Source organism: Protopterus annectens, chromosome 1.part0 (assembly GCF_019279795.1).
Source record: "Protopterus annectens isolate FY-2018-M chromosome 1.part0, PAN1.0, whole genome shotgun sequence".
NCBI lineage: Eukaryota > Metazoa > Chordata > Ceratodontiformes > Protopteridae > Protopterus > Protopterus annectens.
Genome location: NC_056725.1, coordinates 585,953,143 through 585,978,708, shown reverse-complemented (window position 1 = coordinate 585,978,708; position 25,566 = coordinate 585,953,143). Strand labels below are relative to the sequence as shown.

General features: G+C 44.0%; 1 protein-coding gene across 3 annotated transcripts in view; it reads left to right on the top strand.

The window, feature by feature from the left end:
• RRP15 (ribosomal RNA processing 15 homolog) overlaps positions 1–25,566 on the top strand; it is a 321,335-nt gene that overhangs the window by 140,539 nt on the left and 155,230 nt on the right. The window lies entirely within an intron of this gene.

The following is a 25,566-nucleotide window of genomic DNA, read 5'->3' as shown; positions in this document are numbered from 1 at the left end:
AGGAAAAGTTCAATGGTCACGCTTCAATCGATCCTTCCATTCTACAGAAGGACTACTGATGTGCTCAATAGATCTGAAGGACGATACTACCACATCAAAATGGCCAGGGCGCCCAGGGATCATTTGCGCCCGCTGGGAGCCAGTCACTATCAGTTTCGAGCCCCTGCCCTTTGGTCTGACCACAGCCCCCAGGGTCTTCACCAAATGTATGGCAGTGGTAGGCCTCATCTGAGGCGCTAGGATTCCAGGTGTTTCCGTATCTAGACGACTGGCTCCTGTCTGCGGCCACCAGGCGCCAACTGATACAGGCCAGGGATTACACCGTACAACTTTGTACACACCTTGAATTTCAGTCAATTTCTAAAAATCTTTACTACAGCCATCACAGCATATCTTATTCATAGGAGCGGAATTAGATACGCACCATTTAGTTCTAAGACTTCCTACAGAAAGAATAGTAGCACTTCAAATCAACATTTTCTCTTCTGCTGTCGCCCAGAAAGTCCCCGCAAAACTTGTTCTGAAAGTCTTGGTCTCATGGCAGCTTCTCTCGCTATGTATACTATTGGGAAGACTGCACATGAGAGTGCTACAATGGCTTCTGTTTGCACAATGGTCATTCCAACAACTTCCACTGACTCACCTAAATATTGATAACTTAAAACATGCAAATCACACCTAATGTGGTGGTTACAGACTTGCAACCTATCCAGCTGAAGACCATTTGTGCTACCACAGATCGCCAGCTTATTTATAACCACGGACGCTTCCTGATAGGGTGGGGGCATCTTTCAGGGACAGACAGTTCAAGGCTAATGGACCAATCTGAGTACAATCTGCACATCAATGTTCTGGAGTTGAGGGCAGTGTTTTGCGTTGCAACACTTTGCTCCCCTTCTTCCTCCAGGACCATTGCAGTTCAGACAGACAACATGTCCGTAGTCTGGTACATAAACAAGCAAGGGGGAACCAGGTCTACCAACTATGCAGAGAGGCCATGAGAATTTGGCAATGGGCGGTGTCCACCGGGTCGCTTGATCACAACGCATTATCCCGGTCATCCAACGCCATAGCCGACAGGCTGAGCAGGGCAATACTGTTGCCTCACGAGTGGTCCCTCAATCAGTCAATTGCGAGAACGATTTTTCGAAATGGGGCCAGCCTACTCAAGCATCTGTTTTATGCGCTCCAATGAACGCCAAATGCAGGAGCTACTTTGCCCTATTACCCCTCCAGGGGAAGTCCCTAGGGACGCGCTGGTGCACGATTGGCCCCGGTCTCCTATATGCTTTTCCTCTATTTCCTGATTGCAAAGTGTCTACAGAAAGCCAACAACCTTCAGAGGACTATTATCCTCATTGCTCTGCTCTGGCCTCGCCAAATTTGGTTCCCTTTCTATTGCATCACCGCATTCGGGGACCTTGGATGCTGGACCCAGAGCCAGATCTACTGACTCACTGCCAGGAGTTCCTCACCCATCTCTAGAATCTCTCCATCTAGCAGCTTGGCTGCTCCGCCTTTCTAGCCAGGTCGGTTCCCTTACATCGGCGGTTCAAGATATTCTAGTGGTTTCTCATAAAGTTTCCACTCACTAAGACTTACACCAGTAAGTGGAAACGCTTTGTCTTTTGGGCTGAGTCACATCATTTGGACCCTGTTATAGTCTGCTAAACAGGATTTTAGAGTTCTTGACTGAACTATTTCATGAGGGAGCTTCCCGCCACTTTAAGAGTACAGTTAGCTGCCATTTCTAACTATCATGTAGAGGAATGTGGTGCTCTATGGCTCACAGACTTTGTAAAGCCTTTTAAAAGGTTCTTTTCATATCAGACCACCAGTCAGAAGTCCGACATCACCGTGGAATTTGAACCTGTTACTCTAAATTGATGTTGCCACCCTTTGAACCAGCCTCAAGTTGCACATTGAAATTTTTGTCATGGAAAACTTTATTTCTAGTGGCCATTACATCTGCTAGACGAGTGTCTGAGCTTCAGGCCCTTTCTGTCAAACATCCTTATTTAATATTTCATTCTGACAGAGTATCCTCACGCACTAATCCATCCTTTTCTCCCCAAAGTTTGCTCTTCTAGTAATATCAATCAGTCCATTGAATTACCCACCTTCTTTAAGAACCACTCTAATAAATTGGAGTATATGTTGCACAAACTGGATATCCATAGACAACTCAGATTTTATTTTGGATAGAACAAAAGATCACAGGAAATCTGAACAACTATTTGTAGCTTTTGCTGACAGCAGAAAGGGTCTTGCAGTTACGAAACGAACTCTTTCTAAATGGCTAACTGACTGTATCACATATGTTTATGAGGCCTCTGATCAAACATTATCAGTCAAACCCAAAGGACATTCCACCAGATCAGTTTCTACATCTTGGCTCACGAGCTCGCTACCACTAGACACTATTTGTGCTGCTACTTGGGCTAAACCACATACACTTATCTCTCATTACAAAGTGGACAGGGTTTCTAGGGATAGGCAACCTTTGGTTCCACTAGGCTCAAGAACGTTTCTCCTTGAGTTTCTCAGGGTCATGGAGCTAGGACGCTACCCATGTGTAAGAACAAAGGCTAGAAAGAACACTCAGACATAAAGAAGTTATGTCCTTACCATAACGCTCCATGTGGAGTGTCTATCTCGCTTTGTTATTACACTCCCACCCTCCCACCCTTAGGAAGAACGCTCAATTTGGTGCCTGGTCTGGAGTATTCTCCTTCTGCTGTTGCATTTATTAGTGTTATTATCATACCCTTGGTATGTTTGTATTTATGTACATCTATGTATATAGTTTGGCATGTGTGCATGCTTTTATGTCTGGTTTGCTTGCAAACTAGATCTGAGGTAAAGGCAGAGGGGATTGTGGGTATTAGATGTCCTCGAAGCTTCTTCTCGATGCAGAGCTTGCAGTCAAGCCGGCACGGAGCCGAGGATCGGCTCCAACCCATGTGTAATAACCAAGGCGAGATGAACACTCCACATGGAACGTTATGGTAAGGACATAACTTTTTTACACTGTCATTTTGATAATGTGCTTATATTTTCCCATCATTTTGCCAGTCTCTGCTTTTTAATATGTTTTTGAGTAGTATCCAACTATTCTACTGGAAGCGAAAGAGTTGTGTTATTTAGTATTCAAATTTTACACAAATTAATATTCCAGATATTTAGATGGATGTTCCCATTTTTCAAGAACCTTTGTTCATATTTTCAATCTGTAGGTTGAAAGGTATGCATGGAATATGCATTCTCTTAGAATGGGCTGAGTCTCTTCTGTACCATTAACTAGCACAACCAATATCCCATCTAGAAATTTACAAAAACTGGGAGCACACTAGACCTGATAATAACTTGTGTGTTGAGTAAACCTCAACACTCCAGACAGCAGGCTTTGAGACTTTTAAAGGAGGTACCTCATCCATTCACCACCCTCTTGATTTACCACTGCCAGTATATTGGTTCCATACATACTATGCTATATTGTCATACCCTCAAAACTGAGACACATAGAAATGAAGAAAAATGTGTGCAGCATTGTGTTTATTGTGCAAATTAGTCAAGTTAGGCCACATGCACAACCATGTCACACCCATGATGAACAGAATAAAATAATACTGTGTGAAAGCAGCCCTTCTGAATGGAAAACTACTTCCACTAACATACCAAAATTGCTTTCATAGTACATTAAACTTTCAGATAAATAGATGTGCTCGCCTCTAAATGTCCTCAGTAAGGTACATAGATGTCAAAGTGGTGCCTGTTCTTGGCCAGATGCATTTGTCAAAACAAAATGCATTCAATAAGCAAGTTCTGTATTGAGCCTGTGATAAAGTCAGAAGTTACAGCCTGTATTAAGTAAGAATAGAATATCTTTTGATTGCTAATCTTCACATCTGTTAACAAAGCATGTGTTCCTTCTACACTAGGGGGCTTTGGGGGCATGAGATTTTACTTATCTGATTTTTTCTTTTGAGAATGCTGTCTCTCCCTTATCTATATCTTTTTAGTGTCACTGGAAGCAACCAAGTGCAGCCAAAACCCTTCCACCTTCAGGAAGTCCTATCCTTACTGTAGCACTTGCTTCTCATAGCCTTACTTACTTAGACTAATTCAAGCTAGCTTTCCCTAGGCAATGAGCTACCTGTCTGAAGTGGCCAGACCACCTGTTTAGTAATCACCATAATCTCTTTGTTATTGTAATGCATCATTTCCATAATAATACATGCACTGTAGCACCATATGTATTAACTCGTACACATATGGAGAGAGTGAAAAGAGATACAGCCATATGTTTCTTGAGTCAAGTTTAGCCTGGTTCCATGATAGACATTGTAGGTTCAGGACTAGACTGTAATAACTTGGTAGTACTTATTGCCAAAAAAAAGTATCCATCCCTTTTTATTTGGTCTTCTCTCTAGCACTTCCAGCAAACACATTATAGATTATGTTGCAGTTTTCTAGCAGTGAACAGGCTGCTATGCTACACATCCTTAGTGGGGTGCATTTGTAGGTAGCGCTTGTCTGACATCATGCCATATATCCTTCTTTTCACTTCCCTTCACTTTAGCCCTTCCAGCTTGCATTCCACCACCGAGAACACACTTCTCCCAACTAACTATATCCTATACTATGTAACCTGCTGTCCCTTGTGGTGACAGGCTTCATTCACTGGCAGAATGCAGGATTGCTAGTATCCCAGGTACTCATGCATAGCTGATAAAGGTGATATTTCCTTGTGCGTTATTCCTTCCTGCTTGAAGTGTACAGTAGTTTTGTGCTGTCTCTAAGCTCAGACCCCCAAAAAACAGTGAGTAAGTTTACTATATTAATTGCTGTTTGTTGGGGGTAGAACAACTTCAGAATGAGAGTAGGCAAACATAGGTGGTGGGTAAGGAGAGGGGAGTTTTTTCTATCTATTCACTTGTTTGAGACCTGTGCAGCCAGAAGTACATATGTCTTGAAAACTGTGCACATGGGCTGTCAGGATACAAGCACTTTTTTTTTTCTTAAAGGAGTTGTCTTCATGACATGTAGATTTGAACAAACCTAGCAGATGTCATAGGATCAATGTAAAATAGCTGACTCAAATGGTGTTAAGTCTGAAGCAGCTATGGACATGAAACATAGAGGCCATGATATGTAGGGCATACATGTGTATAATACATACATACACATATAGATACAGGTATCTGTTAATCTTCACCATCTTCTGGTAACTGTGGGAACGGCATTATTTTTCGCTCATTATTTTTGCCTGCTGACATGTGGTAGGTGTTTGAGAAACGCTAAAATCTAAGCAGTGCCACCCTGTTTACAAATGTTCGCTATAACAAATCAAGCTGTCAGAACTGCTAAGGACATAAGTCACCATGCCTGAAATTTTGTTGTTATGGTGAGGAATTATTAAGTCTCCTGTGTTTTGTACTAATCTACTGACTAGCATATGTGGTCCTTTTCTTGCAAATAAACATGTTGACTGCTGCTCTGTTGTATGGAGATATTTTTGTAGGGTAAGCATAAAATGTCTAAAAGGCGCTTTCTCCTAAGTATTTAATTGTGGTATCTGGTGGAGAAAGCCATAGCTTATAAGCAGTGGTGTAGTTGTACTTATTTTCTGCTTCTGTGCTAATTGTTGTCTCACAATCTACCTGGCATTTAAAACTGTAATTTCACTGCTGCTGCCCCCAAAAAAAAAAAAAAAAAAAAGCACAACACTTTCAGCTGCTCAGTCAACTACAGGTATTGCTATTAGATTTGTATTCCTCTTGTAAACAAGATATGTACATGTTGGAGGCATTAATCCTAGATGGTTATGGATCGGATAGGGCTTGATAAAGCCCCAGTGTTTCTAACGTGCTTAGTAGATAACCTTGTATGCAGAGTATATGTGGTTACACTAGTGTCTTTAAATATAAGGTTATGCCTGCCTTGTTGCTATTAGCTGATTTAAGAATTGTCTGTGTTGCTATGCAGTCTTATTTAGGTAACTTCATTAGTGTTGTTGTAAAATTGTAACCCACAATCCCATTGCTGCTTTGTCTCCCCCATCATGGATGCACTGAGTTGTGTAGTGCTATTTCTTTAATACAAATTCTTATGTCTATCTTACTGGTTGCTACATGTGGTTTGATGCCTAGAGCAGTTGCTAGCTGAGTCTCTTAAAAAAAAAAAAGAGGGCAAGTAGCTCAGCATACCTCTCAATGAGGCAGATTTTTGCAGGATGTCCAAACTTTGGCCTCATAGTTTTTGGTCCATCCTTCATAAAAGTATGTTTTTTAAGCAAATTATGATTAAAGAGTGAAGTTAAAAAGAAAGACATTGAGTCTCGACTCTCATGTCCTTATGTTAAAGCAAAACAAGTTTTATCAAATTTCTAATTTTGTAAGAGCAAATGTCCCTATTTCTGGGACTTAAATTTTCCTACTTTTATTTATGACTTTGTCAAGACTTCTTGCTCTAAACAGCTGGATGTATGTAGAACAGCCATCACTAAACATGCTAGACTTGTGTGCAGGTCTTAGTTTCACCTGTTCAGATTATGTGGCTTTTTGGCAGATCTTTAGGGGTTGCAGTCTCAATGTAGTTTCTGACTTTGCTTCCCTCTCCTCCTCCTCCCTCCTCCTCTATAGGTGGATACTAGGCTATTCGTCCCAGGGCATTTATAAGACTAGCCAGAGTGTATTTGGCTTCCGCCTCCTATTAGATTAGCCTACTGTGGGTCTGTAAAGTAGGTCACAGAAGGTACCCTTTTAAGATTAGTTTACTGTGCCTCTGTCTAGCAGGGACACAGAAAAGATCCTAGGTGAATTTGTGATTTCCCATCCACGCCCAGATTTCGCTTGAAGAGGGTCAGCGAGGGCTATGTCTAACATGAATTGGGATTCTATTCCAGAGTGAGGGGAGCCTCTGGGAAATGAATCTCCTCCAGCATGTCCTATTTATTTTGTGCTGTGGTTTAAGTCCCTGAGTGTGTAGCTCCCATAGATGCTGTATTTTTGCTTTGGAGAGGGCAGCTTTCAACTGTGCATCTGTGATGTCAGGGAGGTTACATTCGTTGGGATAGGCATTTGCTCCTTTGGGGAGGGGTGGAGTTGGTGCTGAATCTGTCTGCCAGGATGTTGGCTATGTCTGTAGGTTCGCATATTTTGTACCATTATGCAACAATTCAGAACATATCTGGGAGTTTCCACCCATATTCCTGACATAACTAAAGTAGGCTTTGTGATTATCTTTAGTGTCTAGGGCAATTTTTCTTTCTAAACTGGCCTTTGATGATTTTGAGGGATCAAAGTTTCTTGCTAATACTGGATCAGAGATGCCTTCCCTTTTTGGGATTTTGCTCTGTCATGTAGTAGCTTCCTCCTTCTGTTGTATAGCTTATTTATGGCCGGGGTCCACCAGACCGGTCTCCTGTTTTTGGAGGAATGAGTCTTGGTCTTATTTGGGATAGCACAATCCATGCATTCTGCAGGTGCTCATAGAATGTATTTGTAAAGGAAGTCACCCAATAAATATAGTGTTTGGAGAGACCTTCATATTCTCCAGGCAGTAGTGTTCTCAGGAATGCTAAGGGGTTCCTGTAATAGGGAGGGTGTTGTGTAGCAGGCTACAAACTTAAGGCAGTTTTGCCCGCTGTTAGTTGCACATGGATGGTTTCGATGCTTCGCAGTGCCACTAACCTGAGTTACAGGTATCTTTGAATGTAGATACCCTCCCTTGTGCGCTTTGGTCCGAGTTTTGGGGCCTAAAACATATGGTGAGTTATAACCTGGTAGTGCTGGGGTTCTCTCAGGAGCCTTGAACCAGGTTTCTGTTACTGCACAGACATTGATTTCCTCCATACTGAGGAGAGCCTCACCATCTTGAGGTTTAGACTTCTGGCATTGAGTAGCATTACCTTTAGTTTTTTTTATCCTTGGGTTGTCTATGGAGGTAGGTTTGTCCTTTGAGCCTTGCCTAAAAAAGGCACTATGGGGCTGGCAAGAGCCTTGGCCAATATACGAAAGCCTAATGGCAACAGGTGCAAGCTGCCCCTTCACTTCATATTCAAGAAAAGCTATGCTAAGTACTTATAGCCTTTTTCTAATATTAAGTCTCTCCCTGATTTTGGGGAGTGTAAGTGTGTAAGTTTAGCATAGCAATGTCTGTAGAATGTATGCACATACGACAGGGATGCTGCAGTGTAGTTAAGCACCGTGCACTGTTCTATGGTTGAATTGATATGTAATAGCAGTGGTGAAGGGGCAAGCTGAACTACTGCCTCAAGTGATTTGAGTTATAGTGGCTTAGGCAGGTTAGACTTGCCCCAACCCGGTGAAGTGGTAGGTGACTACCAGTCAGCTTTCACTCCCTGTGGGAACCAGAGAACTCTGCAGTGCTGCCTGTATGTAGGTAAGGTGGTCTTTAAGTGAGATGGTTCACCACTGACTCATGCACTGTGGTGGTGTCTTAGTGTCCCGCTTTCCCGCTTACACCCCGGTAGTTGACTGACCAGACCGGCGCCTTTTGCAAATTCCTTGATCCGGGCCACTGATGGGTAGCTTGTTCCAGAGTATGGGAAGTCTCTGGACAGGGACCTATCCACCTTCCAGCATGTACTGTTTATTGTGGTGACAAGGTTTAGGTCCCTAGAGCATGTAGCTCTGAGGGATTGGTATTTTTAGGTATAGCATGTCCAACAGTTTATTTTGGACACAGCTTTTACATGTTAGGCAGGAGATCACTTCCGAGTAGGCGACCGCGCTAATGACGCAGTAAAGCTGGAGTTTTTGGGGGCTGTCCGCGTAGGGCATCTGTTTGAGGCCAGTAATCCCCATTGTGAGGTACTTCTGTGGCCTTTCCAGCTGTTGCAGATGTCTTGTGAGGTACATTCCAAAAAGGGCATTGTACTGTATAATGGGTCTGAGTGTCAAGTAGAGGGGAACAATGACCTCTTTTCCTGGAGGAGGACCCTTTGTGATGAGGTGTGCCACAAAGAAGGATGTCTCTTCAAGAATGCAACTGCAGTCATAATATGTGGGTTGTCCTGCCTCAGGCAGCCTCGGTCGGCCGGATTCCAAAGTCTGGGTCCCATGTCGCTGATGTCGCGATTTCTCTCCGACGCCAGAGCCGGCTGGAGTACATAAGCATCAGCCGACGCCATTTTCTTCAGTCTTTCTTGCCGCTCACGTGCCTCACAGCCAAGCGTGAAGCAGTTCGCAAGTGCCGGGTGGTCAGCTCCTGTATTCCTACGATACCAAGTCATCAAAGCTAAGTACTTCTGCTAGACCTTTTCTTGCCTCAGCCGGCGTCAGAAATTACTGAAAAAGTTAACAATTGTCTTTTGTGGTAAACAAATACCCTTGGCATAAGGATTTCCAATCTTACTGCCTCCTCCCCTTGCCTGGGCCTCCAGCACCATGACGCCTCTGCCTGTGTAGCCTGTGTCGCTCAACAAGCGCATTCTCACTGCGTACGCGGGCTGAGTTCGGGCTGGAAGATTTTTCGGCACAAATTTGTTAATTACGCCGCCGGATCGACAAAACTCCCAAAAAATCCAAAAGACCGGACCGCCATTCTCGGCCCAAGCCTCACCACCCTGACTCCACGCCAAAACCTAGTGGGAGTGCTCCCGGCCCTCTCTGAGACGTCTCCACTGCTCCAACCTAAGACACCACATTACCGACGACTCCGATTCCAGACATTACTCCGACGCCAGTTATAGACTCTTCCTCCCGGGATACCGAACCGAGGAAATGCCCGAGACCATTGCTGTAGACAAGGTCACTCCTGCACGTGAGAGCTGCCAGGCCTCCCATGGCCATGTCTATTAAGGCCTACACTAGCTGCTAAGGCAGCCAGCAAAACAAAGCATATTACTTCCAAATCCTTACCTCGGCCGACTTCGGAGACACAAATTATGTCCATGGCTGCTGATTTAATTTCCATGATTAGAGGTTCTACAGGCCTATCCTGAGAGAGCATCCCAGCCTCCTCCTGATAAAGCGCCTCTGGCTGAACTCCTCTGACCCTTTCTCCTTCAGATGAAGACTCTGAGGGCTCTGTCCACTCTGATAGCCAGGAAGAGCTCTTCCAGACCTATGAGGACTCGGATGCAGAAGATTCCATACCTTCGGCCTCCTCCTCCTGATATGATATTTCTTTTTGGGAAGTTCTGCACACCATGAGGGAACATTTCAAGTGGCAGGGTCAGGAATATTCAGCAATACGTAACTGAACGAAGTACAATGAAGGGTGTTAAATGTAGTGAATTGAACTGCATTGTATGTATTTGAAGAAGTTCGCTTATGAAGCAGATCTTTAAAAGCGCTGCAATAAACTATGGTGACTGCATTTAATTCCTGGTACTTGGAGTGGTCAATGGGCCGCTTCACGTACCTCATTTTGCTTTGGACTTTCTCATCTGGGTCTCTGTGTTATTTGTATGGGGAATGTCAAGTGTAGTCCTCTGTGTATTACCTGGTGTAATGCCTACCGCGCAGTGTAATTCCACCGGGTTTGCAGTTAGGGGCACATTCTTGTTCATACGCTTTGTCCATCCATGTGTATTGCCTACTGGACAGTGGTATAGGGCTGTACACATTTCACTGCATTTTAGCATTCGTGGATGCTTTGCATTATTAGTAGGGAGTAAGGCAGGTACTATGCCCATCCCTCACACGGGCGGACTACTTGATTATCAGCCAGACAACACAGAGCCCCATTTCTGCATACCCAAATTCTACGGCTGCAACCCCTCGACAGGTACCCATTACAATATCCTTCATGCGGCGGACTGGGATGTGGACGCGACATGTATGGACATCGCCGATCTGGGTATTTCTGTTCATATGTCCTGCATTTCATGGACTCTGTCACAACCTAAAATACGCTTGGTAGTGCATATAGCCTAACTGTGCCGTAGTCAATGGCTATAGCATCGCCTGTTGTTCGACATGGCTGAGTGGGTTCTCTGTGGAGAATGTATTTTTGGGTCCTTTCAATGGACACCAATGTGCATATACCAAGTTAGATGTTGCTGACTATGTCCAACTGGCCAGTGCGCTTTTCACTGCTGCTGTATGTTTCCCCAATCGCTGATGTCTGTTTGACTACCCATTCTACATGGTGCTACCTAACCAGGTGATTTAGTACCAGAACAAATGTTATACATCCAAAGATGCTGGTTAAAGCAACTGCTTCAAATAAACCTCAGACATCCCAATAGACATATCCGGCCACTGTATTTTCAACATAACACCACCGAACATGTTGATCCCCTATGTATTCATTTAACCATGTTGTCTTCATAGGAGGGAACATAGTTTACATATCCTACTTGACGCTAAGTCGGTAAAAGCTATTAGTATGTGTTCCACAGGTCGCATTATCTGTTCCGCTGTATGGTAGCTGGTGCTCCTCATTCTGTTGCTGGCAGATTGAGTGCTGTGTATGCCAGTGTTGGCACAGCGGTCCAACCTTTGTCTGTGGAATGTCAACTGTACTCCTATGTATATTTCCTGTGTTAAGTCTTTACCGCTGCTGTGTAATTTCCCCCGGTTTGCAGTTTGGTGCCATCTTACCGCACGCTTTGTTCATCCATGAATTGCCTACTGACACTAGCATACTGTACATTACTTCACACCTGCATTTAGCATTCTCCTCGTGGATGGTTTGCATATTAGTGGAGAGTAAGGCAGGTGCTGACAATATCCAACCTCTCCCACCGGCACAAATGATTACCCAGAAACAACACCGAGCCCAGTTTCTACATACCCAGGGATCCCTTGACTGCAAATAGTCGACAGTATCCATTACACATCCTTCATGTGTGCGGACTGTGATGTGGACGACTTATGGACCCGTACCCTGGGTATTTCTGTGCATATGTGCTGCATTTCATGGACAGCTATCATCAACACGCATAAATGAGTTCACGCGGGTGATGACGGAAGCTGGCAGGCATTCCATGAAGTAGAATTTTTGGGTCCTACAATGGACATCACTAAAAGTATATGTAAAGTGTAGAGCTTGTCTGACTGTGTCCTTGTGGCCAGTGGGGCTTGACTTCGATGCTGTGTGTTCAACAATCATGATGTCTGCTTGACTACCCATACTGTGTAGTGCTACAGGAACCATGTTTCTCGGCACCAGAACCCAATGGTGTACATCCACTGCTGCAGGTTAACAAATCATGGATTAATCCCCAGAGGGCACGGCTGAGGTATCACCACTTTATTGTCGAACAACACCTCCAGACTAGGTACATCACGGAACTTTTGAAACTGGCTCCACCGCCATTTGCAATTGGAATTAGCAGACACGGTCAATGCATGTATAATAATACATATTGTCATGGCGAAGGTAAATCTATGTTATGTGGATAATGGTTTACAAGTATCCGTTGCTGTGTGCGTTGCCGGTTACCATACACATTGCTTGCTCAGAGGCAGACTTCCCAATTCCTGCACACTACTGTGGTCTCCTTTAAGGACCCTGAGCCAGTGGTCAACAGTACTGCAGCCACTGCATCACTCACATATGCCTACTCAGTACCTACAGGATCAAAGGAACCAGGTATTCCCTTACCCAATCAGGTTCATTGTACCAATGCCAAGCATCCAGTGTGGTGTACCCCAGCCATACACAGGCTGTACAACAAGAGGAGGGCTACTACAAGCGGAGCAGGCACTTTGTGAGGTATGACACTCTTTGGTCATCATATGTGTAGAGCTACACGCCAAGTCATGACATGGTCCAGGGCATGTTCCACAGATATACCTACATGGACCTGGCTGACAATCATAACACCTTCATTTGCTATGCTCGACACCTGGGGAGATCACTCCCACATATGCTCTGACTGGGTTCACGGCCGTGGAGTTTACTCAACATACACACTGTCAAATACGCCTGACAAGTTCGTGAGGACATCTCCACACCCCCACATGAGGGATGTCTATACCAGCGGCTCTAGGTCCCCAAATGTTCTAGACACACGGGTGGGACATGCTCTCTCCAGGTAGTGGACATAGCATCCATGAGACTAGCTGGTGACCACTGTGTACTCCACTATCTCATTGGAGGAATTAGACCCACAGTTAGACAGCTATTTCTTTGTAGCTCCCACCTCAGGTAATGTACCCTGCCGTCACATCGCAACTGTAGTCCCATGTCATACAGGCCCCATGCCCTCCCACCCTGGTTATTACTGTCCCATTATCATGAGGAGCATTCCATCTGCAAAGACATGGGATCATACCAAGTGCTCGTGAGATGAGTATTAGGACATGCATACTTTGGTATCCAACACGGCTTGGCTTGTTCAGGGCTAAGTTCGTGCCTTTCAAGCATGGTTGACATTTTCGACAGTCAATGAGGCCATTGATGGGGTCTTGCAGTCCATAGCCTACCTCGACCTGGCAAAGGCCTTCAACATTATTTTCAATACCCCCAGGTATCGTTGAGTTAAACCCATTGGCTGACAGAACACGCATATCACAGGATGTGTTGTAAACTGTCTATGTAACACAACCCACGCTGTCATACTTGCTGGCAGCATGTCAGACCTACTGCCTGTCACAAGCGTGTCCCATGGGGCCTCCCTGTCCACCTCTCATACATCTACATTTCCACAGTACAGGCACACAGGTGTTATGGGCAACATTGTTTGTAGATGACTGTAAAACAGGTGCCATAGTGGGACCTGGACATCTGACCACAGTTATCCTTCAAAGGGCTCTCCCAGATATGCATATCTGCTGTCAGGACATGTCCCACAGCCAAATGCTAAGTAATGCAACATCATACCTGTCGAGGAGTACTAGGTCACCCCTGTCCAGCATATATGATCGTCCACTGAGCCACAGGGTGTTTACCGGGATCAGGGACAGGGTTTGATCGTCACCATTCCTTCAACAAACACGCTAAGAAGTCGCGGGTTCGTGGGACTTCTACATAGCCCACCTGTTTGTGCAGGATTCACATCACATCAGGGTAGGTCATTATCTCCTTGTACCCATTACGTGTTACACCTATGATTTACTACATTGCCTAATCGAGGGTATCTGACCCAACACCTACAGCAGCTGGGAAGGCCTCATAGGTTAATTGTCATGACAGATGCAGGGTGACATGGATTTGTGCACGTTGCCCCAATTTGTAGGACCCCTGCCCCATTCAGTCACATACCTGTTGTTTAGTGTTGACCTGTGCCTGACATACGCAGGCCATGTCAACCCATATGTCATGTCTATGCTTCACCTTACTGTATTCTCCAGACCCCAGAACCACAAGGGCAGGTGGCATGAACTTGTCACGGCCATTACTGATGTGTTGGAGTGACACATATAACACTGACACTCATAATGTTGTGGATCTACATCACATGACATGTGAGACAGAGATCCTTCCTAGCCTTGTTCGGGGTATGTTGTCCATTGGATGGGAATTGCAGATATAGGCCAGGGATTACATCATTATCACTGCTTGACAGAGGTACAGCAATATCATAGCATTTTATCTCCAGCACAGAAGGTTGGCAAAGTAATCCTAACTATGGTGTAGGGTTATGGCTGAACCTGGTCGATGGCCTACCCTGTACCTATGGACGTATGAACCTATATTCATAAGTTTGTCCCATTTACACTTGTCTATCCTCTATCCTCTTCATGTGTATATTTCTGTGGCACATGATTGTCCCTTCGTATTACTTGCAGGTATGTTGTCTACAGTGCACATATCGTCACAGTTGATGACAGTGTATCTGTGTGTCCCTAACACTGTGATACTGAGGACTACCACACATCCTTCACAACATTACATGCATATGTCCATTCTATTCTTCTTGGCCTATGGGGGTGTGTGTTACGCAACAATTACACAAGTCCCTGCTTGTGCATGCTTCATGTTGGTGTTTGACCAGCCTCCATTGCAGTCGTGGTGTTGGACGGTAGTGTTTCTGTGTGTTTGGCATGTGTTTTTATTGCCGCACATCTGTGGGAGGTGTGGTTGGCACATGTCTTTGCAGGACACCCATCCTGGTTTGTGTCAGATGCATCTGCACTTGGCACGCCATATGCCCTCTGTACTATTCTTACAGTCGTGTATGCCTTCATGCACTACTACTGCAAGTGTTACTACGTTTGTATGTGGTACACATGGTGATTGTGGTGTTTGGCTTGACCTATTCCCATGCTAGAACATACATCTGTCAACAATTACGTTGTTTAAATCAAACCGTAACACTCATTCGTCTTTTCAAAATGACAGTCAATAACACAGGAAGCTCAGATTAACAACGCTTACTACTGTGCACCAGGAAAACAACTATGCAGTACAAGTTTAGAGTTTTATCTACTCATACAGGTAACACCTGCATGACTATTGTGTTTGCAATCATCTTTTGCACACCTTAATGATGTGTCAGTCACAGGGCATTTACATCACTATAGTCCACAATATTGTATTCCTACAACAGTGCTATGTAATGCTTATTAAATGTTTTCCCATTTTTATGATAGCACAGCCTTGTGCTTCACATAGTCAATTAGGAATGTCCTTTGGTAAATTATGCTCTGGTCAAGGTTCCAAGACTGTTCAGATCCAGTCAGCTACTTCCCCTTTCCCTACTAGGTTCCTTTGTCTCTCTCTGGTGAGCAGCTGTACTCTGTCTTGGATGCTGAGTTTCACAAGGCCATCCTCCTGTGGAAGGATGACAGATATACCTGTACATACATTTATTATTCTCTAACCCAGTGGATGACTAATGCTGAATGACATACACCTGCTGCACTGGTTACTGCCAGGGTCAGGGTTCGATCACACTGCAGCTACACTACAGGCAATACATGCATGATAAGCTCTACTGCCATATTGTAAAATAGAATTATATGCATTATACACTATTTGCTGCTAAACTAGCACGCCATATGTATGTTTAAATATATATTTTGCTAACAGTCTCCTCCTTTGATTGCTTCTATTCTATCCAGAAACATATACATTATTTCATTCCCTAGCCTCTTCCTAACTGAACGCTTAACTAGGCAAGTCATTTGTTGTACATTTCAGAGAGGATTTCATTTTGTATTAACAAATAACACTACAGTCTTGATACATAGTCTCGTTACAGATACGCCGACAGAGTCCCTGACTAATACTTACATGCAAAGTATCCCGAACAGACACATGCTCCCAATATGAGCAGAACAACACAAATGGCAATCAAGACTAGTATGACTGAACCCCTCTATCCACCAAATGGTTTGTGGAAATGGTTCGCCAGTGGGTTTGGGCCTGGTTCCTACCATGGATGACACCTGCTGTATTACCTTCTGTGTATTGATATTGTTCATGTTATGTGATACTCGACACGCGGTCTTTTGATGTTTAGACGTATTCTCAATTCTCACGCCAGTGCAGCGTCGTATGCTTATTACATGTTGTAACACAACAGTTCTCATTGCATCCAGTCTATCAGCGTCACAAGTTCAGAAGTTTAAAATGTCACATTGCTCATTCCTCCCACAGGTTTTGACAACTTCCTGTTCCCTGATTGATTTTAATTACTCCACAAGCTGGGAGTGTTCCAGCCCAGGATATGACGCTGTCACTCAAGTCCATATGAGTCAATATTCCTTTTATCTCTTGCAGAAGAATGGATTTTCAGAACAGTTCCATTTCACCCACTGATTAGTGGTTTCTCGAATGTTCCCAGTTCTTCAGCCATATGTCTTTGTAGTCGCTTGCATTCCAGAGGCAATTGTGCAGTATGTCATGTGACTGGTTTTCAGATAAATCCCAAAAACAACTGCCGACCAATTTCAGGTAACCATTGATATGCTTTTTTCCCACAAACAAAATAACAATATTCTACTTACTACTGATGGTTAACTCTGCATGTAACATTTTCTCCTCATAACAGAGGACTGTTTATACACTCCAGGATGTTTCTGCACATCTTTCCACGTTGTTCTCATGAAGCTTCAATACAAATCATAGAATGGTGCTACAACTACTAAAGTGATCTTTGGCTGTTATATGACATTTGTAAGACACAGTTATGTTACAAATACTCCCACCAACTTGGACTGTATCATGCTTATGAAAAACAAACAATTCCTTTGTGTAACATAAGTAGAAAAGCTACTTTAACCGTGATCTCACAGAACCTGTATCAAAGTGTAAATATTCACAAAAGTCTCAATTCCATTCCTGGGACAACATACACGAAGTCCTCCATATGGTATCGCATGGCAGTACAAACACAAGCAATTTAAAAATGTTCATAGTCTGTACATGCACACGCCGCCATGCCTAGGTATGTGTTAAAGTTTGGATGCCACCTGTGGCCAGTTCATCACGTATCACTATTTGGTATCTGTGTAGTTATATGCAGGTAAGGTCCAGCAAATGTAAAGTCAACACAAACATGGTTAATAGGTGTATGATCATTAGACAGTAAACCAAATGTCTTCGTGGATGCTTTGTATTGTTATACAGTCTGGCCCGGTGATTCAGTTCTTGGTGGTATATCAGCTACAAGATGTAAAATCAGACTTGATATATCCTTTACCGTTTGAAAAAAAACTGTGAGGTCCAGACCCACTCCTCTCCAAGAACTTTACTGCAGTAGGCGCTACAACAGTACCTGGTACAGACCTTCACATCGCTGGACTCGAGACATTCTATTTGGATGACAGAAATACACACAGGATACTGGAGTCAGCTATGTGTCCGCTTCGCTGTTCTTTTATCTAAAAGATTTTAACTGCAAAACAGTGTTATTGGTTAACAATCCTCCTATGTCACTCTGCTAATGAGCCATCGACCTCCAGCTCTGCATGCATGACAGCTTTTCCACTCTGGCACATGATATGCCATTCCAAATACTACTAAGGGGGTCAAACACTTTACATTTGAACTGTTGTCATGCTCAGCAATGCTAGAGAGGTGGACAGCAAATGCAACTCTTCGCCTAGTTCACCAACCATTCTCAACTTATTTCTCGATCCCATTAGCCACCAGTCATGCTGACTGTGGGTTGTACATAATCTCTATATTCATGGAAATGCCAAATAATCCCCAGGTTGGTTGATTGCCCGTTCACACAATGTGTTCTTATTGTCACTGTAGCTTCTTTACAGTATGCCAGATCTAGGATATTTCTTTATTCTACTGGGATCTTGCTACCAAGCTGCTGCATTCGATTCCTGGTTGGGAATGTTTCTACCCATTTTGATAATATATCTATAATCATCAAACAGTATTTCTTCCCTTCAATATTTATTCAGCGCTGTATACACCCAAACAAATAGTATGGAACGCAGTTATGGTGGTAGGTAAACCCACCCACTTCAGCGCTTAAATGCTCCTGTGCATGATGTTTACTGCAAATATGACACGCTTGCTCATGATGTTTGTATGTGGTTCTAATTCCTCAGAGATGTTAGATATTCTGTTAACCAACTGTACCATCCCCCTGTTGAGATATGGTTTCCGCCCATGGCTCAACAACAGAGTCAAAGATATCTGAATGGCTACTAGACTAATATTGGCTTTCACTGTGGATATGTACAGTCCGCCTTCAAGGATTGCTCGCCATACCCACGCTCATGCTTTCAAGCTGTGAAGCTGATGCTTGCATTGTTTGTAACATTTCAAGATCTAGAATGTCTGAGGATTGTCATTCCTCATTCAAAAACATCATCTTTCCAACTGTGAGGCTGCTTGTTTTGCAGCTGCATCAGCTCGTGCCTTACCTTCTACTGTTATCCTGTTGTTTTGTATGAGCTGCACATTTACATTTAGCTACTTTTTAGTAAAATCTGACTGGAATTCAATGCGATTCAAGATCACTAAGCATGATTGGATCGGTTTACCGTGATTATCATTCCCTATTCTTCCACTGCTGCTCATAAACATGCACTGTACAGACAAATGCTACCGACTATCGTATAAATGTCCACACATCAGTTTTTCGCTAGAGTACAAGCACGTTGTGCTATCGATTCTGCTGCTTGAGCAGACACCTTATGCTGCAGGGGTTGTGCTTCTGGGCTAATTTCATTATCAATAACTACGCATAACCTACTTGGATTCTTCTTCCCTAGACTCTTCTACATGACTGCACATAAACTGTCACCTCTGCATCATCTAAGAGTATATCGGTGATATCCTGTCTGTGTGAGTTATTTCCTCCATTTCATATAGGCAACTGTGTGGTGTGCCATACACAGTGTGTCGGACGTGAGTTGATAGGTTTAATGTTGTACAACGCTCAATCACCAGCGCGAGATTGACTCCAGGGTATAACGCAAAACAAAGACAGATGTCTGGCACGGGTCAGGAATCGCTATTTTCTGCAGCAGAATGGATCGCGAACTGCATGAGACACTCACAGTGAGAGGGTGGAATAATAACATTAGCGTCGGCGGCCTGTACTCGCCATGGTGCTGCAACAATCTGGCTCTGTACACAATGTGGCACTCGGACCATGCCACAGTGTCCAAATCTGGCATGTATGAGTAGTAAGCTATGGCGCTGTTTACTCCATTTCCATTGGTTGCATCAAGACTGATCGCCATATATCCTCAAGCTACATTCTACAGTCTGACAACATCTGTTCATGCGATTATTCCGGCGACCTAATACAGATGCTTGAAGCTTAATCAATCATTTTAGTCTGCAGAAAAGCTGTTTCTGCTACTAATGGGGATCCAGTGCGTAGTATATGTTGTGCTGCCATAGGTGCATTAAAAGATTAAAGCAGACAATAGAGCAGATTCCAAAGCATTGTTTGGGTAAACCAGCTTGACAATAAATCGTTAGTCGGCCCAGGAAGGACATCATTCCCTTCTTGGTAGTTGGCTTTTGGTGCCAGGAAATTGCTGCCTTCCTACTCGTCATGTAATGTTCTACCCTCCTTGGATACCGCATACATCCCGGGTACTTGACCTGGCCTTCTGTGAAGTTGTACTTCTCATGCTTCGCTTTACTTTATGTCCCTTCGTTCTGCCTGAATATTTCCAATAATGCTATTGTATCTTCCCTCAACATTGCTGCTGGGTAGGGCCAGCGAAGCAGAATCATCATCCACATAAAGCAGTAACTCCTGGCTGGCCCCAGGTGGAGTAAACACCGAATAAGTTAGCCATCTCCTGTCGCGTATTTCTACAGTATCCTCGCGAGAAGGTATGGCTGTATCTGTTACCCCTGAATGTACATGCAAACAATACGGACTATCTGATGTGTATAGGTATTGAGAGGGAAGACAGCTTATATGTACCAAATTTTATATCAAGGTATGGCCCATAGCATTCACATAGTGTGTGTGGGTTCGCACCATCGGGTAATTTAGGTATTATTACATGATTTACAGCTTGTAACTTGTACCATTCCGCGCCATTCCCCTTTGCTTTTCTATCAGAAGATACAGGGGTATTGCATGGTGAATAGTGATTACTTGTAGATGGGGAATTCCCTCTGTGACTTTTTACAGATATCTTCTGGTGTCCACGGTCTATACACCAAAGAGTTGGGTCCTGGCCTTCCTGTCCTGCATGAGGGTTCGGGTACTTCCACCATTCGACAGATATCCTCACTCTGTTCTAGTGACTGTCTTCTTACTCTTGAGTGTCCCTAGGTATGTTACTGTTCGATGGTCAATAGCTTCTCTTACATTTGGTCGTTGTGATACCTCTGTTGCCACAGGATAAACGGGGACTAGCTCTCCCACTTCCATATCCTGATGTGGTATCGAGGTGGTAGGGGGTGGGGGTCTGTCGCTACTACTGTATTATCTTCTTTAATGATGATGCTTTTCAGATTTCTAGTGTTCTGTTCCCTCTCGTTCACTACCTCAATCCACCTATGTGCTTGACGGATACCCAATTGTCGCTGTTTTTTTCGCTTCGCACATCTTAGGGCTGCCACCTTTTCAAATGCAGAAAGTGACATTACCGTTAGAACGCGGTAATTTGGCAGGGCAAAACATACCCACGCCAGTACCAAGGACAGCAATTCACTTTTTGCCAGGTGAGCAACCTATTCTTGTAGCATTTGAGTTGCTTATTCTGTTTATTGCGATATTTTGGTGTTTCAGATACAAAAATTACTGTTTTATGCTACCATTTAAGAAGATATCTGAGAAATCTTTGTCCTAGATATCAGGACATTTGCTATTTGTCAGTTTGTTTGCAGGACAATAACTGGCCAGAGAGGGACTGTCCTCACAAAGTGGGACAGGTGAAGGCCCTAGAACATCTGCACACATTTTCAGTGATTCCAATGTTTCAGTAACAATATTTTGTCTAATATACCATCAATGCCATATTTATTACCCCATTTTTGCAATATCTCACATTATGTGTGCTCTCTGCAATTGTATTATACTTCACGTGCCACCACCAAACGCCGATCACACGCATCTGTTTTGTGCACTAATCTCCCATATCCTCTCACACTGTTACGTAACCCTTCTCTCGCACTCACGGAAAGTATCTCTTCCTGTATCCACTGTAGTGTCTATACGACTATTTACTCTTACTCTGTGTTCTGATTCATGTCCAGATTTAAAACTACTTGGATTGGTCTTCACCTGCTATCACAACTGTTAACAGAAACACAATGTAGTTCGGGTCCCTGATCTACAATAGAGACACAAAGAGGCAAACCCTCCTCTACTCCGAGCCTCCTGTTTATGACTGCACGCTTGGGATCCAGTTTTTCCACTTTTCAGCCAATACAGATCAGACAGTGGACAGCCTCTTTACACACAACAATTCAGTCGGAGGTTTTTTCACCCAGAAGGACCATTTAGGCAAATTCTGCCGCAGATGTCTAACCACCCATGCACTCTGACCTGTAGCTAATAAGGGAATTCGATGACAAGGACCACAATGTCAAATAAGTTGTTAAAACAAGACTGTTGAAATCAGTAGGCTTTTCTAGGTGACAGTCAATAACACAGGAAGCTCGGGTCCACAACGCTTAGTAGTGTACACAGGCAGGCAAAATAATATTATCCAAGTATGAGAGTTTTGTCTCTCTCTATACACTATGCAATTTCTTTATATAGTGTTTACAATCAGCTTTTGCCACCTTTACTGACGGGTTTCCGTCACAGGGTATTTCCATCACTAAGTGGTCCTAATAGTCTATACATAATGCGGGTGCTGAGGTCATGCTTTAAAATGTTTTCCCATGAGAATAACACAGCCTGTAAGGCACCCGGTCAATTACAGTGTCCTTCTGTAATTGTAGCTGTTTCTGCCCTGACCGTTCATACAATAGTCAGTTCATTTCACACGTCTTTTGTCTCTGGTAGAGTTGTACTTTACCTCGAGTAGAGTTTCATTGCTGCCATCCTCCTCAGGGGAAGGGAGGATGTTATGCATGTACATGCATTTATTTTTCTGTAACTCAGCAGATAATTAATGCTGAGAGCATGCTCGGTTGTATTGAAAGTACGCTACGGTCAGGGGTTCGATCACACTGCTGCTAAGTTTCACCAATTACATGCATGATCATTTCTACTGCCATATTGTACGTACAATTCAATGCATTATATAGTATTTTGCTTCTAAACTGGCACTTCATATGTTTCTATATATATATTTCTAACAACATCCATCCGCCATATGCATGTTTCGGCCCTTTACCTTGACTGCGGTGTATTTGGTCAGTCTCGTAACGCTACTCTCCACATGTGATGTCCCACCTTCCTCTCTTCTATGCCTGTGCGCACCCTGTTTGGACGTCCTGTTTGGTAGGCACATGTCCTCGCTATATGTGTTTGACTTCTGCATAGCTAATCATCGATGCGCGGTGGTTCAACAACCCACTTGTCCACATGTGTACAGTTATGTGCACCGGTGGGCGTGTGCAAACCTATGGTTTGGACGGGTACATACCACATGATAGGATATACATATTCTGCAGACACATTCACATGCAGCCATTTCCATATCTGTACCTGAGGTGGTTGGTGACATGTACATATATTTGCTCAAGTGGCACCGCTCTAACACAATACTTACCACATTTCAGGTATGCCCATTGTGTGTAGGTGTGTAGCTGCACAAGGATGCTAGCTGGTTTGGGTGTACAGGCGCATATGGGTGGGACTTACATGCTACAATGGGGCTATTGTGTATTACATCTACGTATGTCCTGCTTCGGATATTACACTTAGACATACTCCGTCTGTGTATACAAACACGCTTGTTGGGTGTGGGACATAATATGTTGCTATGCACATGTTTGCCTGTGTTTAGGTATCTTGTTCCTTCCTTGTTGTTATAGTGTCTATTAATAGCTACCGGGTTGTGCGTTTCACTAATAAGCTTGTGACCATGGTTGACACTTTTCCAATGCCTATAGTGGGACATCTTTTGTGGAAACATCGACTTGCAGTGACAACACATACCCACAGCAAGTGGAGTTGACAGAACTTGTTTGCCATAATATACGCCATTTGTTACGCTTTGGGTCTTCTTATTCAGCTTATGCCATGTATGTGTTTCATATACAAGATATATATTTTATGCTACTTACCAGGTATAGCTGCGGGAATATTTCTGTTCATATGTCCTGCATTTCATGGACTCTTGTCAGCAACCTTAAACACGCTGGTAGTGCATATGTCTGACTGTGCCAGAGTCACGGCTATAGCATCGCCTGTTGTTCGGACACGGCTGGAGTGGGTTCTGTGAGAATGTATTTTGGGTCCTTCAATGGACACCAATGTGCATATGTCAAGTTAGATGTTGCTGGACTATGTCCAACTGGCCAGTGCTTTTCACTGCTGCTGTATGTTCCCCAATCGCGGATGTCTGTTTGACTACCCATTCTACATGGTGCTACCTAACCAGGTGATTTAGTACTGTGAACAAATGTTATACATCCAAAGATGCTGGTTAGCAACTGCTTCAAATAAACCTCAGACATCCCAATAGGACATATCCGTCACTGTACTTTCAACATAACACCACCGGAACATGTTGATCACCTATGTATTCATTTAACCATGTTGTCTTCATAGGAGGGAACGCCATAGTTTACATATCCTACTTGACGTTGTCGGTGTGCCATTAGTATGTGTTCCACAGGTCGCACATCTGTTCCGCTGTATGGTAGCGGGTGCTCCTCATTCTGTTGCTGGCAGATTGAGTGCTGTGTACGCCGGTGTTGGCACAGCGGTCCAACCTTGTCTGTGGAATGTCAACTGTACTCCCTATGTATATTTCCTGTGTTATGCCTTACCGTGGCTGTGTAATTTCCCCGGGTTTGCAGTTCTGGGTGCCATCTTGGCCGTACGCTTGTCCATCCATGAGAATTGCCTACTGGACACTAGTATAGGGCTGTACACATTTCACACCTGCATTTAGCATTCTCCGGTGGATGGTTTGCATTATTAGTGGAGAGTAAGGCAGGTGCTACGCACACATCCCTCCCACCGGGCGGGACAAATGATTACCTGTGAAACAACACCGAGCCCAGTTTCTACATACCCAGGATCCCTTGACTGCAACAGTCGACAGTACCCATTACACATCCTTCATGTGTGCGGGACTGTGATGTGGACGCACTTCTATGGACCCGGTACCCTGGGTATTTCTGTGCATATGTGCTGCATTTCATGGACAGCTATCATCAACACGACAATGAGTTCACGTGGGTGATGACGGAAGCTGGCAGGCATTCCATGAAGTAGAATTTTTGGGTCCTACAATGGACATCACTGTGCATATGTAAAGTGTAGAGCTTGTCGGACTGTGTCCTTGTGGCCAGTGGGTTTGACTGATGCTGTGTGTTCAACAATCGCGGATGTCTGCTTGACTACCCATACTGTGTAGTGCTACAGGAACCATGTTTTCCGAGACCAGAACCCAATGGTGTACATCCACTGTTGCAGGTTAACAACCGCTTTGATTAATCCCCAGAGGGCATGGTTGGGAGGTATCACCACTTTATTGTTGGAACAACACCTCCAGACTAGGTACATCACGGGAACTTTAGCCCGGTCTTACCGGCCATTTGCAATTGGAATTAGCAGACACGTGTCAATACATGTATAATAATACATATTGTCATGCCGAAGGTAATCTATGTTATGTGGACAATGGCTTCGGCTATTGGCATCCGTTGCTGTGAGTGTTGCCGGTTACCATACACATTGCTTGCTCAGAGGCAGACTTCCCAATTCTGCACACTACTGTGGTCTCCTTTAAGGACCCTGAGCCAGTGGTCGACAGTACTGCAGCCACTGCATCACTCACATATGCCGTCTACCAGTACCTACAGGACTGCATGAACCAGGCATTCCCTTACCCAACTGTGGTTCATTGTACCAATGCCAAGCATCCAGTGTGGTGTACCCCAGCCATACACAGGCTGTACAACAAGAGGAGGTGGCTACTACAAGGCGGAGCAGGCACTTTGTGAGGTATGACACCCTTGGTCATCATATGTGTAGAGCTACACGCTGTCATGACATGGTCCAGGGCATGTTCCACAGATATACCTACATGGACCTGGCTGACAATCATGCCACCTTCATTTGCTATGCTC